Source organism: Amblyomma mixtum, chromosome 1 (genome assembly GCF_055824585.1).
Source record: "Amblyomma mixtum isolate Tamu chromosome 1, ASM5582458v1, whole genome shotgun sequence".
Classification (NCBI taxonomy): domain Eukaryota; kingdom Metazoa; phylum Arthropoda; class Arachnida; order Ixodida; family Ixodidae; genus Amblyomma; species Amblyomma mixtum.
In genome coordinates this window covers 108,024,674-108,042,923 of record NC_143012.1, presented here as the reverse complement: position 1 = coordinate 108,042,923, position 18,250 = coordinate 108,024,674, and positions in this window count along the sequence as shown.

The following is an 18,250-nucleotide window of genomic DNA, read 5'->3' as shown; positions in this document are numbered from 1 at the left end:
GTTTCTTTGGTAGAGTTGGCGGTGGTGCCTGCTTTCTTGTTTCCCGGGCGGTTGAAGCGAACCTCGCATTCTTTTGAAGCCGTAAAGTGCGATGCGTTGCACAGGATGCATTTGACGTCGCACGTGGGTGGCTCGGCTGGTGGATGATTCTCCCCACATCTGCGGCAGAGATTTTGGCGAGGATCCGTACACACGTCGCTCCGATGTCCGGGCTTCCGACAGTTGAAGCATGCTTCGGCTTTCGCAAAAAAAGGGTAGCAGTTGTAGATTGCCCCATAGAATTTCAGTTGCACGGGGACCTTCTTGGTGTTGATGAAAGTGACAAGGATCGACTTGGTCTTGCCCAGTTGCCTCGCGTCGGAAATGGTGTAGGAATCACTATTGTTGTAGGTTTGAAGGTCGTGGACGATCTCTTCTGCCTGCTGGTCGTAGATGGCGTTGTAGAGTACGCCTCGGATGGCGTTGTCGGGTTGGGCTATGTAAGCTTTCACCGGGTACGTCGTGTCCCCGACGAGTAGGGAGGTGATCTGCACGTAGCGCGCCGCGCGCTCTTCTGAAGGCGTACTCACAGTGAACGAGTTGTTGCGGGTATTTATACGGATAATGTCCTGTTGACGTACAGCTTCCACGGGGAGTTTCAATATGGTGCACAGAAGGGAGAGCTGGAAGCCCCCGTTGTGCTGGCGAAGGTCTAGGCCTCCGTTGGGTCGGAATATAACTTTCAGGTCCAGGGTAGGCAATTTCGGTAGCGGAGCCTGGCGCTTGAGTTTAGGTAGAGTGGACGAAGACGACTTGCCTTTTTGGGGCTGGGTCGCTGTGGCGAGGCCGGCCGGTGGCGAAGACTTGGGTAGCGAGGCCGTGGCAGAGACGGCTTGCTTGGACGAGAACGAAGCTGGGTGCGCTATAGCTTGCGGGCCGTTAAATGCCCGGGTCCATCTCGGATCGGTAGCAAACTCTTGGGGCGTGATGTCTTCCCCTTCAACTTGGTAAGCCATGCTGCTGCAGGCACGCTCGACGTCGAGAGAGGCCATGGCGTTGCACGAATCGGGTGGTTACGCCTGGGCTACGCCAAGGCGTTCCGTGGTCGAGCTATGCCTGGCGCGAGGCCAAGCGAGGCGTCCGCCCCGCGTTCGGAGCAGTACTGGAAAGTTTCACGCAAAATTCGGGCTCGAAAGTCCCTAGACGTGGATGAAAATGATGTGGAACAACTTTACGAACCGATTGCAGCAGCTTTCAGGTCATGGGTCCTTGAAAAACCGAACAAAAGAGTAGAAAATTCCGGAGCCGACGCGACACACGTTCACTCGCTCTGGTGGCCACCTGGCGGTCCCCGCATAAGCGGTAAGAAATTCCTGTTTGTCTTTACATTAATGTCCCCACATACCCTGCCACCCTGGCAAGTGGCAGTTAATGGTTGATCGCGAGTTCGCTCACCGTTGTGAGCGCTAACGCATCCTAGTGATTGTGAGGGCCGGGTCCTTCAGGCACGGTCCAAGCAATACCTCTGTATATAGTATAAATAAATGTTTTACAACACCTAACGCATGCAGCCCACATATCTCTCTAATCAGCCCACGTACCTATAAGCGCGACTCAGGTGTCGACTGACCCCGGGAGCCAGTTATGCGCACTTGCGGTCCTTAAAATGATCGGAGCGTAAAACGTTGCCAACGCCAGTGAACACAATAAACTCCGACGGTCTATGGCTTCATCACCGCGTTTCTGGCACAACGTTGTCAACGCCTGCAGCCCACATCTCTCTCTTGTGACCGCACGTACAGATACGATTCGTTCGTCCTCTGGCCAAGGGAGCCAGTTATGCGCACTTCCTTCCCTTAAAATGGCATAATGTTGTCAATGCAAACGCATGCAGCACACATCTGTCACTACCGCCACGTAGCTTAAGGCACGATTGAGGTGTCCACTGTTCCAAGAGGGTAGTTATGCGTCTTTCCATTGCTTTCCAAGCTCCCGGTACATTAGTTTCGCAGCTTAAAGCGGGACTAGGTGCCCACTGCTGGTTGCAACGGATGGCTACAACGGATAACAGCGACAGCAAAGGCGACGACGACGGCAACGCTGCGAAACGCAGAAACGGGCGCCAAATAGCTGCGCTTTAAAATGCCAGCTATGTTTCTTCCTGGACTCCTTTCATTCGCTGATGTTCCTGAGGAACGTTCGCGTCGAACTGACTTCGTCCTCTTCAGTCCTATCCGAATGTCCCGCTCGCTGGACTTGAGTGCGCTTAACGTGCTCGCTGCACATATCCGTTGTGTGTTCGACTTGCCATCAACGGTTACGGTCCCTGCACGTGGTAATTCGCTTTGAGATTCTGTACTTACTCTGCAACCAAACACAAGATTTCTGAACGTACTAGACAGTTTTAGTGAGCACAACATTTAGCTCTGCTAATTTGTTTAAAAGCAAAGTGGAACGTGTGGTAAACGATCCATGCGCAACTGTACATCACAAATAAACATGCGCTCAAGGAGTCATCATCATCACCAGCCTGACTGAGCCCTCTGCAGCGCAGAGCCCTCTCCCATATCTCTCCAGTTAACCCTGTTCTGGGCCAACTTCAACCACCCTATCCCCGCCAACTTCTTAACCCCATCCGCTCACCTAGATTTCTACCACCTCTGCTACGAGATAGCCTTCTGTTTGAACCCAGTCTGCTACCCTTAATGAACATCGGTTGTATTTCCTTCGCATTGCATGCCCTGTCGAAGCAGAATGCTTCTTCTTCATTTCGACTGGGATGTTATTATCCCGAATTTGTTCTCTCACCCACTCTTCAGTGTGGAGTAAGCGCACCTGACTTCCGGTGATTTTGCGTACTAGCAGCCCGGAGAAACCGAAAATGAAGTTGTAGGTGAGTGACGGAGGACTCACGAATCCACGGCGAGCTGCTTCTTCGTGCTACAGCCTTGAGATGGAGGGAGATCTGGTCTATAGGCTGGTAGCAATTCGAGATGAGAGAGCGTGTCGTGGCGTCGCTCCCATCAGGTACGCGTCCGGAGTTATAGCTGACGGGACGAAGGATGACGACATGCGAGTGCCAATGTGGGCCAAGGTGAGGTTTAAAAAATTACGAGGAACTTTAGCACTAAAGTGGTGAAAGGCGAAAGCCTGAGTGCTGCATTCTGCTACGCGATTGTTGACTGCACATTTTGTTGGTGCATTAATTAACTGCCAATTAATGACGCTTAAGCTTCGCCTTTAGGAGTGGAACGCGACAGCGTGTTGTAGCGCTGCCACAGAGTCCAAGGAACGCCACCACCTGTTCGGCGCGATGCGTTGCCCTTTGAACGCAACGCTTTTTGAGGAAAGGAAATGGGGCTGTAATTCTCTGTAATCTCGGTGGACACCTGAGCCGCACCGTAGAGAAAGGGAGGTAGTGGGAGTGAAAGAAGAAAGAGCGGCCGTAATGAAGAAAATGAAAATTGTATTTCAGGAAACGAAATTACGCATTAACTGTCTCACATATCTCAGTAGACACTAGTCGTAAATTATATTTGAGGAAAGGAAGTTAAGCAGTAACTGTCTCACATATTTCGGTGGACACCCGTCAAAATTCGCGCGCGATGACGTCACGACAATTTGGAGCTATCTGAAACGCCGACAAATACGCCTTGCTCGTCGGTAAATTGGTTTTTGAGGAAAGGAAATGTATCTGTCTCTCATATCTCGGTGGACACCGAAACCTCGCCGTAACGGGAAGGGAGGAAGATGGTAAATTGGTTTTTGAGGAAAGGAAATGTATCTGTCTCGCATATCTCGGTGGACACCGAAACCTCACCGTAACGGAAAGGGAAGAAGATGGGCGTGAACGAAGACACGCACCTTTGTTCATTCCAAACCATCGAGCTGGCATGGCGGAGTGGTAGCGTGCTCGACTCGCACTCCGGAGACGGGAGTTCGATTCCCAAGCTCGGCCAATTTCTTACTGGTTTTATTTATTTATCTGGTCTGACTAGAAAGGGTAATTAGACTAATTGGATAAGTAAGCAATTAACTAAACTCAGTCAAACTTACTTTGGAGCATCACTATACGATCCCTTTAATTGGTTGCATGGTTAGTAGCCAAAGTACAATTGGCCCCGTTTGAAATTCGCGCACTGTGACGTCACGATCGTTTCAACCAATTGAAAAGCGTGACATTTCTGTCGACAGCTCCTGCTTACAACGATGAGGCATTAAAGGCTTCCGCCTTAAAAGAACGTCAATTTGGGCTAGATGGTGTGTTATTTGAGACTGAAATGGTAATAGCGCTACAATAAGACGTACATAAGAAAGACTGACACAGGACACGTGCTATTTACTTGATCTGATTTTATTTGCTGCAAAGCCAGCAAATTTATAGAACATTTAACGCATGCGCAAAAAACACCGGTACAACAGGCATCAACAAAACCGTTCAAGATACGATATCTCAGTCTTGAAAAGGCGGACCGAGGTATCACTCACGCAATCTAATCCCCTCTTCCTAATGTGGAATGCTTCCACAAGCTCCCGCGCCTTCAAATCTCCACTCCTGCCCAGAATATTTATCTCCCGAAGCCGTGGCTCACACTTCTTGCATTGCTGGCATCTTTTTTGCCCAGGGCCATGTTCTGCCGCACGGTTACACACGACGCACTAAGCGCAGTACTGCGAAAGGTGTGCGCCTCCTAGATTTGTTAGCGTTCTTGCGTGCTCAGCCGCGCGGTCATTAACACACCGGCCCGTTTGGCCCACATAGGCTTTTCCGCAGGTCAGTGGTATTTCATACACCACACCTGTGCAGCACTTCACGTACTGCTTGCAATGCTTTTTGTTGCAGGAGCTCTTTTTATCGCTCCCAATGCGCGCGCATAGCTGGCCAAGCTTTCGTGGAGCAGAAAACACGACCGGCACGCCATGTCGCTTTGCCACCTGTGTGTTCTGTGTCAGTCTTTCTTGTGTGCGTCTTATTGCAGCGCTATTACCATTTATGTCTCAAGGTGACGTGCTCCAGGTAATCTATTAACGTTGCTCAGGTCGCTTGTCGGCTAAGAGGCTCGGCGACGGCTATCGAGGGTGCTCCATGAAACCAGCTTGGAACAGTACGATTTGATATGTTAGGTTTGGTTTAGGGGGTTAAGCGTAGAATGTTGGGCTAGTTGGTTGCTAGTACTATTGTGAGACATTCCAGCGGCTAAAAAGACAGGGACGAAGGAAGACGAGACAGGACGAACGCCAGACTTCAACTTTAACGTCCCAAAGCGTTTAACGTCCCAAAGCGACTCAGGCTATGAGGGACGCCGTAGTGAAGGGCTCCGGAAGTCTCGACCACCTGGGGTTCTTTAACGTGCACTGACATCGCACGGTACACGGGCCCCTAGAATTTTAGAATTTGGCCTCCACCGAAATTCGACCGCCATGGCCGGGGTCGAACCCGCGTCTTTCAGGTCAGCGGTCGAGCCCCATAAACACTGAGGCGCCGCGGCGGCCTGATTTGATAGTGGAGTGGCTTAATGGTCAAGGCACATTCAATAACAGTCCTCAGTGTGATGAACAATCCTTCAACGCCTGCTGACAGAAATGTAGACAGGGGAAGTTTAAACCGCGGCTTTAACCAGTGCGCCGCCCTAGCTCTCCGTCAGCGATCGAGCTTCACCAAAGTAGCGACGGCGGCCACATTAATTTCACGGATAACAGGGCCGAATGGCTCGGCGCGCTTCCTGTCCTGAGCTGGTCTCACCACCGTTAGCTTGTTTTTGGAGCGTGTTACCTTTTTCGCGGCGCGACTCCCGAAGATCATGGCTCGACACGCTTATATGAAATGGCGTCCCAACACACCATACCATGCTGAATGTTAGCATGCGCGGTTGCAGGTGCTCAGACGAGTCATAGTTCGTGTCTACCTACTTCGTGAGCATTCAATGCGGAAGGAGCAACTCAAGAACTATACGAGCGATGTACCCTCTAAGAAAGCCTGTTTAATGTTCATTTTCTGTGGTAAAAAAATGTATGGGTCAGCTATGTACGAATGTCTTTTGGCTCCTCAGTTCAAGCTATGCTGTTGGCCCACTTGTATGCAAACAAATACGGTAGTAATAAAAACACTGTAGCCGCAAATGAACCACTATCCTAAAGGGAGGCCTCACTTCCTCCTTTCGGGCGGACGGTGGTCACCTCGACATCGTCCGGACGCTCTCTTTTTGTGCCTGATAAGGTTGGGCGAAGAACTCCCTGCTCAGTCAAGAGTCGGTCCGCAAAGCCACCCGCTTTTACCCTAGTGTCAACACAAGAGCTAGGGTGCCGCCGGCGCTTTACGACAGTACCACGAAAAACAGCGGACGGCTGATGCCTCAAATCTTCGGGGAACAGAATGGTCGAACTGCACGTCGAAGCGCACCGCAAAAGCTTTGGAGCTATGCAGAAGCTAGAGTATCTTAGGTCTGGGCCGATAAGATAGCGGCTACAAGGAAAAGTCGACTGAACTCTGTTGAATGCGCACAGAGGGCGCAGTGCTTGATTATATTAAGTGCATAGCTTTTCACTTTTGGTGGTTGATGTTGCACTTAGTTTCATAGCCCCTCAGCTCTCTCGGCGCACACAGCTGTGATGCTCAATAAATTATGTGTGAGGGGTAGTATCATGTAATGTCGTGGTTGAAAGAGACGCAACGATGTACGCTGGAGAGGACATGTGAAGTGTCTTTCATCTGGGCAATTTTTTTCCTTTGAGCACGACTCACACGTGCACGCTTAACCAGGTTTCCGAAAGCACAGGTTTTAACGAAGTCAGAACAAAAGTTAAGTTCAATGTATTCATCGCAAAGGCACAAGGTCAAAGAAAAGAATGAAGAAGAAGGACGGGAACGAAGACAAACACAGCACTAACTGACGGGGCGTTGCATCAAAGACCGGCTCAGGGATCACTCAAAAGATCTAAAGAATAGGAAAGGTGCCAGTCTTGTTGGCCACTCCAGTACTTGCAAAGACTGTACTCCGAGGTTTTCGAGCGTGAAGATTCTTAGCAGCAACAAACTGCAAACCACACGTGAAACGATAGAGGCATATTATATCAGGAAAGCTGGCTCGAAATGTGTTAGTTACACTTCAGTTGTTATGTATCACACAGAAAAGGTGTTTCTTTCGAGGTTTCTAAGATAAACGTGCAATGGTTTTTCGTCCTTGTTTTTTCCGCTGCACGGTATGCGCCTCCGCTGGTCTGAAGGTATTGAAGCTGTGTGCGTGTCTATGAATACACAGTTGTCAGTCAAACACAGCCTAACACGGACAAACACAGCGCTGTGTTTGTCTTCCTTCCCGTCCTTCTTTTCCCTTCTTTTCTTTGGCCTTGTGCCCTTGCGCTGAATACTATGAACTTAATTCTAGAATGCCAATTAGCCCAGCAACTAACTCTGCTGAAGTTCAGAAAAGGAAGAGTCAGTCCGACCTGCATCCTGTACAACTTTAGGGCACTGTGTTTGCTCCTCTCCTGGCATCCTGTCCACCTTCTCCCTATATTTGTCGGAGCAGAACCGTGGAGGCTAACAAAAAGGTTCAGCTTCAGTGATGCACAACACAGCGAGATATAGAAAGAAGAATGGTCGGTGTAACGTTAGGAGACCGCAAGCGGGCAGAGGGGAGAGGGGGAGACGAACTGGGGTTTATTAAATCCTAGTCGAAATCAAGAAGAAGAAATGGGCCTGGGCAGGGCATGTAATGCGAAGGCAAAATAACCACTCGCCCTTAAGGGTAACGGAGTGCATTCCAAGTGGAGGCATCCGTAGCAGGGGGCGGCAGAAACTTGGGTGGATGAGAATAAGAATTCAGAACCACTCTTCTAACTCAAGAAGCCTATATTTAAAAATTGTGTAAAGTCTTAGGTGAAACACCCTCCATACAGCTTGGCTCGATTACCGATCAGGAAGGACTTCACAAACAGGGCACAGTATCTCTGTAACATTCCACCTCTTATTTAAAGGAGGTATTCAGAGAACTGGATTGGGATGAGCTGGGTTAACATTTAATGGTCATTACCTTAGTAATCTCCAGTTCGACGTAGACCAGCGGACGAATTCCAAGGTGTGGCCACGGACGTAGGCAGGCAGAACAGAATATTTGGGCCAAAAGAAAATAAATAAATCAAAAGCAACGTTAAAAAGTCTCGGAATGACGCGGCAGTTTACGGTAGGCAGCCAAGAATTGAAAGAATTGTCATGAAAAACGTCTAGATAGGGTAAAATAATAGGGAGAATATGAACTGGTCGAAGTGAATTTTGAAGGGACTCTCTGGTCATGAATGACGACATTTCAGTATCACTCATGATGAAATTTTACAACGGTTGCGTATTGCAACCGTACTCATGTTGAGGGCAAAGCATGAAGCTATGGCAACGAGAATGATAGATGTAAAGCTAAGAGAAAGAAAGGAAGCGGGATTTGTTGTGCAACAAACTCGAGTTCGTGATATCCTAGTGGATATTAAAAGGAAGTGGCATAGGCAGGACATATAAAACAAAGGCAAGATAGCCGATCGTTCTTCAGGGTAACGGAATCAATTCCTAGAGAAGGCAAGCGTAGCAGGGGGCGGCGGAAAAACATGTGGGAGATTGAGATAAGGAAGTTCGCAGGGATAGGAAGGCTGCACCTGCCAGAGGACTGGGTTAATTTGAGGGATTTGAGGGAGGGCTTGTCCAGCACCGGCCGTGGTCAGGCTGATGATGATGATGATAATGCAGTCTGCCTCAAATACACTTTCGGAAATGCTTGCAAAATTAATCATTTTCGTTTCGGGTATCCGGCCGTCTAGGTGTGTCTGCTGTAGTGCCGGAGCTCCCATTTCGCTGGCTGGCCCCCCCTGGAAACAAGCGCTGCGCGCTCGCCGACGCTCAAAGCAGGCCCAGACTTTCTCGGACAAGTCGCGACATGCAGCGTGACTCACCCCGACGCCGCGGCGCCGACACGGACCCTTCCTCCTCTCCTCCTCTCCGTCGGTGCGAACTCCTCCGCCGCTCGCCGGCTCTCGACCATTGGTCTAATTTGAACGGTGGCCAGTGATTGGAGGATTTGAACGGCTGGCTGCCGTAACCGTTACCAGCGGCTATAAAAACGGAGCCGCGCTGAACCCGAGCAGCAGACGGGCAGCAGAAGAGCCATCACGCCGGAGCTACGCTCGCCGCCGGGGCCGCCCTTCTTCTGTGTGCCTGCCCGTGGTGCTCTTGACCCTTGTATCATGTAAAAGCCCTTGTACATACTGTACATAAAGTTCATTTGACTCACCGTCGCCTCGACCGTTTCATGGCTCGGACTCCCAGTCCCAACAGTGGTGACAACGGTGGGATGCCTCAGTCCCAACAGTGGATGGCAGCTGCGGGATCGACCGGCGTCAGCTACCCCGGCGCGGTGAGTGCCTGATGCTTTCCCCTCAATTCGCCAGACTGCTCTAGCACACGTGATTGTAGTTTAGAGTAGGGCTGTGTGTAGCACTGTAGAAAGCTTTGCAGTTTCGAGCCAAGTCGGAGCGCTTTGAAACGAAAGCTGGTGCAGAGGGAGTAAACGAGGCGTTTTGGAAAGAATTACTTGCGCGTGTCATACTAGTAGCGCTATAGTAGTGAGCGGCAAGGGAATTCTAAGAAAAGGGCAAACTACAAGAGGCTATTGTGCGCGATGGAGAACTTCAAAGTGAAGGAACTCATCGAAATTTGTGAAGAGTTGGGCATTGATTTGGGCCCCGCAAAACGAAAGCATGCAATTCTTGAGATCATGCGAAGGGAGAATGTAACGGCTGAGGAAGCCAATGAGGCCTGGGAAGAGATCACAGAACGCCGTGAGCGCGAGGAGGCCGAAAGACGCCGTGAGCGCGAGGAGGCCGAAAGACGCCGTGAGTGCGAGGAGGCCGAAAAACGCCGTGAGCGCGAGGAGGCCGAAAAACGCCGTGAGCGCGAGGAGGCCGAAAGACGCCGTGAGCGCGAGGAGGCCGAAAGACGCCGTGAGCGCGAGGAGGCCGAAAGACGCCGTGAGCGCGAGGAGGCCGAAAAACGCCGTGAGCGCGAGGAGGCAGAAAAACAGAAGCAGCGCGAAGAGGCAGAAAAACAGAGGCAGCTTCAGAATAAACGACGTGCTCGCGCTAACAAACTGAAGGACCTGGAGTTTGAAGCACTCGAGATCTTTTATGAGAGAGATAGAACATTGTTCGCTCTGCGTAAGACCAACGGTCATCAGCTGAGAGACAGGCCGCAGCCCTTCGTTATCGCCGAAGATATGGCGAAATATCTTGCGGAGTTCGAGCGCGTCTGCGAGATAAAACGCGTTGAGCGGAATGGTTGGGCACAGAAGTTGGTAGCCCTGCTTTCCAGCGAAGCGTATGACGTTGTAAAGCGCCTGTTGGACGACGGCTTGGCAGACTACGATGAGCTGAAAAGCTTCTTACTGGCGAAATATAACGTGTCACCGCTGGACCTTCGCCAAAGGTACCTGCGAGAGAATAGCACTCCATCGTTTAACGATTTTCCGTACCAGTTTAAAGCCGACATTTTAGAGTGGCTCGAAAATGCTGAAGGGTCGGAAGATCGTGACGCAGAGGTAGAGTGCGTAGCTGTAGAGCAGAGCTGCCAGTGCGGCACAGAGGAAGGTAGTCCGTACGTGGCAGATGTAACTGCTGCTGTAACATTGGGAATTGCCCCGCATTCGCCAACTGAGAAAACCTCTACACCATCGGATAAGGTAGTCACAGCATCGGACGATGCAGTTACAGAGGTCTCGCCCATTGAGATTGTGGCGGAGTTACCGGAAAGCGAATCTCCTAGCGTGTCGAAAGCAGGAGAAGTTGCCGAACAGGCCAGAGAGGACGTCCGTCTGGACATTAGTGAAAACACTTGCGCCGACGCAAGCGAAGTAGATGAGGACGGCACACCGTGTTGTGCAGCGCATTCAACAGAAATGCAGAGACCTGAGACTTCCGATCAACGGATGCGGACGCATATAGAGTTTGCGGACGCTGAGTTGTGCGCTAGTGTTTGCAGCGAGCGATGCGAAACGAGTCCCGTGCTTTCGCACTGCTCTGAGCTTTGCGACTTTCCAGAAAGCAGCTGCAGTAGCGGGAACACCGCGACTGAGTGCAGAGCCGACCCTCATCCGCTATCAGCTGAAACGCGCCAGGAGCACGACGCGAGCTGCGTGTCAACACTAATGTCAGGAGAAAACACTGGTTCGTCTGCGCCTGAAGAAGCTGCTAAGGCGCTGGACGACAGTGGAGAACAGAACGTTCCAGACGACATAGGGGCGGTAGACGTCAGCCCGTCCGAGAAAGATGAGGACGAATGCGCACTCAGAGACGCTGAGCAGGAAGAGCGCAGCTTTGAGGAACTTAGTAAAGGCGCCAAAGACAGGTCTGATTTAGGTAGCGCACGTGAATCGGCTGAGAATCATAGTGACATTGTTAGAGAACAGGAACCTAGGCGACGAAAGCAGCATGTGCTTTCTCAGGAGAAAATGAAAGGCAAGCACAAGAAAGAAAGCTGCAACCGGAAGGAAGGTAACAGCCAGTTCCGAAAAGAGAGCTATCACCACAAGGTGACCGACAAAGAGTGCTGCCGCCGAAAGGACAGTAAAGGCAAGCTCAAGAGAGAGAGCTGCCACCGAAAGACGATGAAAGGTAGGCAAAAGAAAGAGTGGTGCCGCCGAAAGATGAAAGGCAGGCAGAAGAAAGACGGGCGCCGCCGAAAAGAGAGAAAGGGCAAACGCGCGAAAACGGGTTTCCACCATCGGAAGCGCCAGCGTCGCCGGCAAAATGACTTCAGTAAAGTCAGTCACGTTGTCAGCCCTAAAACTAGCGTCACAACCAGAGCTAAAGAAATGTGCGAGGCATTACTATCGCGCAAAGCGAAGCGCATAAGTGTGTCGAGGCACATAGATCTGAGCAGTCGAATAAACTGCAAAAAGAAATCGTACAAGTATTCGTGCGGGAAAGAGTATCTTGGGGGGAAACTGAGATTCAAGAGAGCGCTGCCCGGGAGGCGAGAAATTAAGGAGCGGGACAAGTGTGAATCTTGCCGCCAGCACAGAGAGAGCGAGACGCGCAAAGGCACGTGCTCTCATGCGGGCTCTCGCTTTCCGCTGCATTCACGGGAGAAACCGCGCTCCCATAGAAGGCGGCACGCGCGCGGAAGGAAAGCGCGTGTACGCCTCAAAGAGCGAAAGATTGTACGAGGTCGCAGTGACAGGGGCAAGAAAATTGCCAAGAAGAAACCGTCTAAGCGCTCAGCCAAGCACAGTTATCGCGATAGAAGGCCGCGATTCGAAATGACGCCACTTAGTAGGCGTAAAATCAAAAGGCCGTGTAGAGGCGAACTACACACCGAGCGGAAAGGCAAACGGATGCGCGAGAAAGTCAAGACTCGTGCAAGGTCTGACTTGCCCCCACGAACAGAGAGAAAGAAAGAACGGTCCCATCGGAAGCGTTGCGCACTCGCTATGGGACGTCGCGACTGGCGCGCGAAGCGCAAAGAAAGGGACAAGTTGCCAGTCTATGAAAGCGAATCGCTCTCGTACTGTAGCTCCCGTAGAAACTGGAAAGACAAGTACAGAGAGAAAGAAAAGCGCGTATACCGCAAAAGAGGCAGAGACATTAGCTACCGCGGTAGTAGAGAGAGAAAGAAAAGCGCGTCTACCGTGAAAGAGGCAGAGACGTTAGCTACCACGGTAGTAGAGAGAGAAAGAAAAGCGTGTATACCGCGAAAGAGGCAGAGACATTAGCTACCGCGGTAGTAGAGAGAGAAAGAAAAGCGCGTCTACCGCGAAAGAGGCAGAGACGTTAGCTACCACGGTAGTAGAGAGCGAGAGAGAGAGAGAAAAGCGCAGCACAGCGAAAGAGGCAGTCATTAGTTTCCGCTGTAGCGGGTGTCGTTTAACGTCCGTTAGAAGCGACGAAAACGCGAACGCAGACGCACTAAGCCGTGCGCTCTGAGCAAGGCTGCCTTCGCCTCCTCGTGACCTACGTTTTGTCTCTTTGCGGACAGCTGTTAAGTTCGCTCGTAGATCAGGGAAAAATTGATGTCCTCATTTGTGGCCTCAGCTGAGTGTTTTCCTGACCGACTGATCTCAAGAGAGCGAATTTATTTTGCATTCATTTCATTCCCTGTGTTGTTTGCGTTTGACACTTTGTTTGAGTTTATTATTTTAAGAGTTCTGGTATCCCACATGTGTCTCTTGTTGAAGAGGGAGCAAAAAGGGGACAGAACTATTGCTAGCGGAGTTTTGTGACCTTTAAGTCTGGTGTATTGACGGGTGACAGAAGGCACTTGCTCGTGTTGGGTGTTGCCTGTTGTCGGTCGGTTCTTTGCAACCTGCAGAACGATCAACGACCGATGCCGTGAAGCAAGCTCTTCCGAAGGACCGAGCGAAGCTGATCCAGTCACCTGGGTGACAAGGCTGCGGAGCAGTGATCCTGTCCTGACGAGCCGGACCTGTTCATGGAAGGAGCCTGGAGCTACCTGCGGCTGAACACCGGACGAGAACTTGGAGGAGCCTGGCGTACGAGCGCGCCCCGCATCCGAGCCACGCGGAAGTAGCTCGTCTTCGTGGCGCATTGTCTGGCGGCGGTGGTGCTGTAGTGCCGGAGCTCCCATTTCGCTGGCTGGCCCCCCCTGGAAACAAGCGCTGCGCGCTCGCCGACGCTCAAAGCAGGCCCAGACTTTCTCGGACAAGTCGCGACATGCAGCGTGACTCACCCCGACGCCGCGGCGCCGACACGGACCCTTCCTCCTCTCCTCCTCTCCGTCGGTGCGAACTCCTCCGCCGCTCGCCGGCTCTCGACCATTGGTCTAATTTGAACGGTGGCCAGTGATTGGAGGATTTGAACGGCTGGCTGCCGTAACCGTTACCAGCGGCTATAAAAACGGAGCCGCGCTGAACCCGAGCAGCAGACGGGCAGCAGAAGAGCCATCACGCCGGAGCTACGCTCGCCGCCGGGGCCGCCCTTCTTCTGTGTGCCTGCCCGTGGTGCTCTTGACCCTTGTATCATGTAAAAGCCCTTGTACATACTGTACATAAAGTTCATTTGACTCACCGTCGCCTCGACCGTTTCATGGCTCGGACTCCCAGTCCCAACAGTGGTGACAACGGTGGGATGCCTCAGTCCCAACACTGCCTAACTCAATTCTCAATGTGACCAATATGATTTCAAGGTAGGTCTTGAATGGTTGGACGCGCATAGAGACTGCTTTCCCGAAACACCATCGTCATCGTCATCATCAGTCTGACTACGCCCACTACAGGACATAGGTCTCTCCCATGTCTCTCCAATTAACCCAGGCCTGTTCCAGCTGCAGTCATCCTCTCTCCGCAAACCTCTTATTCTCATCAATCCAACTAACTTTCTGTCGACCTCTGCTACACTTGCCTTCTCTTCGAATGCCGAATTCTGCATATTTCGCCATCACTTGATAAACAGTGTGAATGTGGTCTATTGTCGAGTATCCGTTACAAAAGCCTGCCTGGTCATTTGGTTGATTGAAGACCACGGTTGTCCTCGTATTAGCGATTACCTTAGATTTGATTACCATAGATTTTGTGGAGTATCCGTTAAAGCCTGCCGGATAATTTCATTGACTGAGTTCAAAGGTTGTCCTGATTTGATTGCCAATCGCCTTAGATTTGACATGATTTACGGGGGTTTAACATCCCAAAGCGACTCAGACTATAAGGGAAGCCGCAGTAAAGGGCTCCGGAAATTTCGACCACCCGGGGTTCTTTAACGTGCACTGACATCGCACAGTACACGGGCCTCTAGAATTTCGACTCCATCGAAATTCGACCACCGCTACCAGGATCGAACTCGCGTCTTTCGGGTCAACAGCTGAGCGCCGGAACCACTGCGCGTAAGCAAATGACAGTAAGCTTGTCGGTCTACAATTTCTAAAGCCATCGACATCTCCTCTCTTATGTATGAGATGATGTTAGCGTCCTTCCAAGCCTCCGGTACGCGAGAGGTACTCGTCTCCCTCCACTAATGTAAGGGGCAAACATTGGCGATGAAATGGTAAAAGATATGAAATTAATTGATATTCATGACATTAAATTAGGCCCCTGCCAACTAAACTATATCAATTGCTTGGTTATAATTTCAGCACAGAAAAACACCCACATACGAAAGGAAATAGTGAAGACACGGTCAGGCGCAATGTTGTTTTTTCCGCCCTGCAATTTGTGGAACCATCGTAAAACTTCTACCCTAGTTCTTCTGATATTTGTCAAACTAAACAACCCACTTGCCCAAAAACTACCAACTGCGTTTTACTAAAACATACCAACTGCGTCTGATGACACTTCAGCCGGCTGCTTTGTCCATGCTTAACCGCCTGAGATGGGGTCATCATCCCGATAGGGAAAAAAAAAGTTCGTTTTGTATATGATTGTCCAAAAAAATATCCTTACTCTGCTTAGCACGCACGGGCGTTTATTTACAGGGGGGATCGATCGAAGCAGGATGGCAACGAAGCCTAGCAGCGTCCTTCAGCTCTGCTGGCCAGACCTTCTTGTTCTTCTTCGCCATATGAAAATGGCACATACCCACGCGGGGGGATTGGCCAAGGTACGGTGGTGAAAGCCAAGGAGCTGTGAATGCGGGAAAAAAAGCTAAGTAAAATAGTAGAATGTTCTTTCACTCTAAAGCGTTCTCCATTACAAATTACTCACTACATAATGTTCCCTTGCAAAAAGTACTTGAATACAAGTACCTCGGCGTTTATTTTTCATCTAACCTAACATGGACGAGGCAAGTTGAGTACACTACATCCAATGCCTGCAGAATGCTTAATTTCTTAAAAATAAATTTCAATAAAGCACCGTTTAATGTCAAACAACTCCTGTATTTCACTTACATCCGACCAATTCTTGAATATGCCTGTCCTGTATGGTACAGCGCGCAGCGATGGCGTAGAGGTAGAGCATCCGCCTTGCGTGCAAGAGGACCGGGGTTCGAATCCCGGTGCCACGCAATTCTCCACCGGATATTAAAAAAAAAAACTCCGCGTGTCGATGGAATTGCATAACCAGGCTTGGAGTGCGGCCTGATTTCGGTGCCCAGAGCCGACAACGCACTTCCTCGTCAGAACAGGATTTGGCCACCCTGGTGTAGTACTTGGCCACAACCTTCTATGAACAAACCAATTAACCCTCGGCCCTCAGTCCCCAGCAGCTGCGGAGCAACTGACCAAGGCGGCGGTCAGATCTGTGACGCAGCGGAGGGTGCTAAGAATCTCTGGCTCCGGACAGGCCGCCATTGGAAACTGAACCTGGCAACGTTTAACGCAAGAACCTTATCAAGTGAGGCTAGCTTAGCAGTGCTGCTGGAGGAATTAGCCAGTATTAAATGGGATGTCATAGGGCTTAGTGAGGTTAGGAGGACAGAGAAGGCGTATACAGTACTAAAGGGCGGGCATGTACTGTGCTATCGTGGATTAGCAGATAGGCGAGAACTACATGTGGGATTTCTCATAAATCAGGATATAGCTGGCAACATCGAGGAGTTTTACAGTATTAACGAGAGAGTGGCAGCTATCGTAATTAGGCTTAATAAGAGGTACAAGCTGAAGGTGGTGCAAGCCTACGCGCCTACATCAAGCCATGATGACCAGATAGTTGAAAGCTTCTATGAGGATGTGGAATCGGCAATGACCAAAGTAAAATCACAGTACACTGTACTGATGGGCGACTTTAATGCAAAGGTAGGTAAAAAGCAGGCTAGAAACAAGGCGGTAGGTGACTATGGCATAGGTTCTAGGAAGAGTAGGGGAGAGTTATTAGTAGAGTTCGCAGATAGAAATAATTTACGGATTATGAATACCTTCTTCCGCAAACGAGCAAACAGGAAGTGGACGTGGAAGAGCCCCAATGGTGAGACTAAAAATGAAATAGACTACATACTGTGTGCACACCCTGGCATCGTAGAGGATGTGGATGTCCTCGGTAAGGTCCGTTGCAGCGACCACAGAATGGTAAGGTCTCGTATTAGCTTAGATTTGAAGAGGGAACGGAAGAAACTGGTGAATCGAAAGGCTATTAACGAGTTAGCATTAAGAGAGAAGGTAGAGGAATTCAGAATGTCGCTGCAAAACAGATTTTCCGCTTTAACTGAAGAAGACGACCGTAGTGTTGAAACAATGAATGATAATCTTACAGCTATCCTTACAGAGTGCGCCGCAGAAGTAGGTGGTAGGATGGTTCGACAGGATACCAACAAGCTATCTCAGGAGACTAAAGATCTGATTAAGAAACGTCAAAGCATGAGGACGTCTAACTCCACAGACAGGATAGAACTAGCAGAGCTATCTAAGTTAATAAATAAGCGCAAGGTAGCCGACATAGGAAAGTTTAACATGGAGAAAATCGAGCATGCTCTAAGGAATGGAGGTAGCCTAAAATAAGTGAGGAGAAAACTGGGCATAGGTAAAAACCAGATGTATGCGCTAAAAGACAAACAGGCCAATGTCATCAGCAATATGGATAAGATAGTTGAATTAGCCGAAGAGTTCTACACAAATCTATACAGTAGCGAATGTAATCATCAAGTTACTGAGGGAGGCCGTCGAGCACAGCAATGGGACATCCCGCCAGTAACGAAGGAGGAAGTAAAGAAAGCCTTAGGAGCAATGCAAAGAGGGAAAGCAGCTGGTGGGGATCAGGTAACAGCAGATTTGCTGAAGGACGGAGGAGAGATTGTGCTACAAAAACTAGCCACCCTGTATACGCAATGCCTTGTGACCTCTAGAGTACCAGAAGCTTGGAAGAACGCTAACATTATCCTAATTCATAAGAAAGGAGACGTCAAAGACTTGAAGAATTACAGACCGATCAGCTTATTGTCCGTTGCCTACAAGGTATTTACTAAGGTAATCGCTAATAGAATCAGGACAACCTTGGACTTTAGTCAACCAAATGATCAGGCAGGCTTTCGTAAAGGATACTCGACAATACACCACATTCACACTATCAATCAGGTGATAGAGAAATGCGCAGAATATAACCAACCCCTATATATAGCCTTCATTGATTACGAGAAAGCATTCGACTCAGTGGAAACCTCAGCTGTCATGCAGGCATTGCGGAATCAGCGTGTGGAAGAGTGCTATGTGAAAATATTGGAAGATATCTATAACGATTGCACAGCTACTATAGTTCTCCATAAAGTCAGCAATAAAATTCCAATACGGAAAGGTGTCAGGCAGAGAGACACGATCTCGCCATTGCTCTTCACTGCCTGCTTACAGGAGGTATTC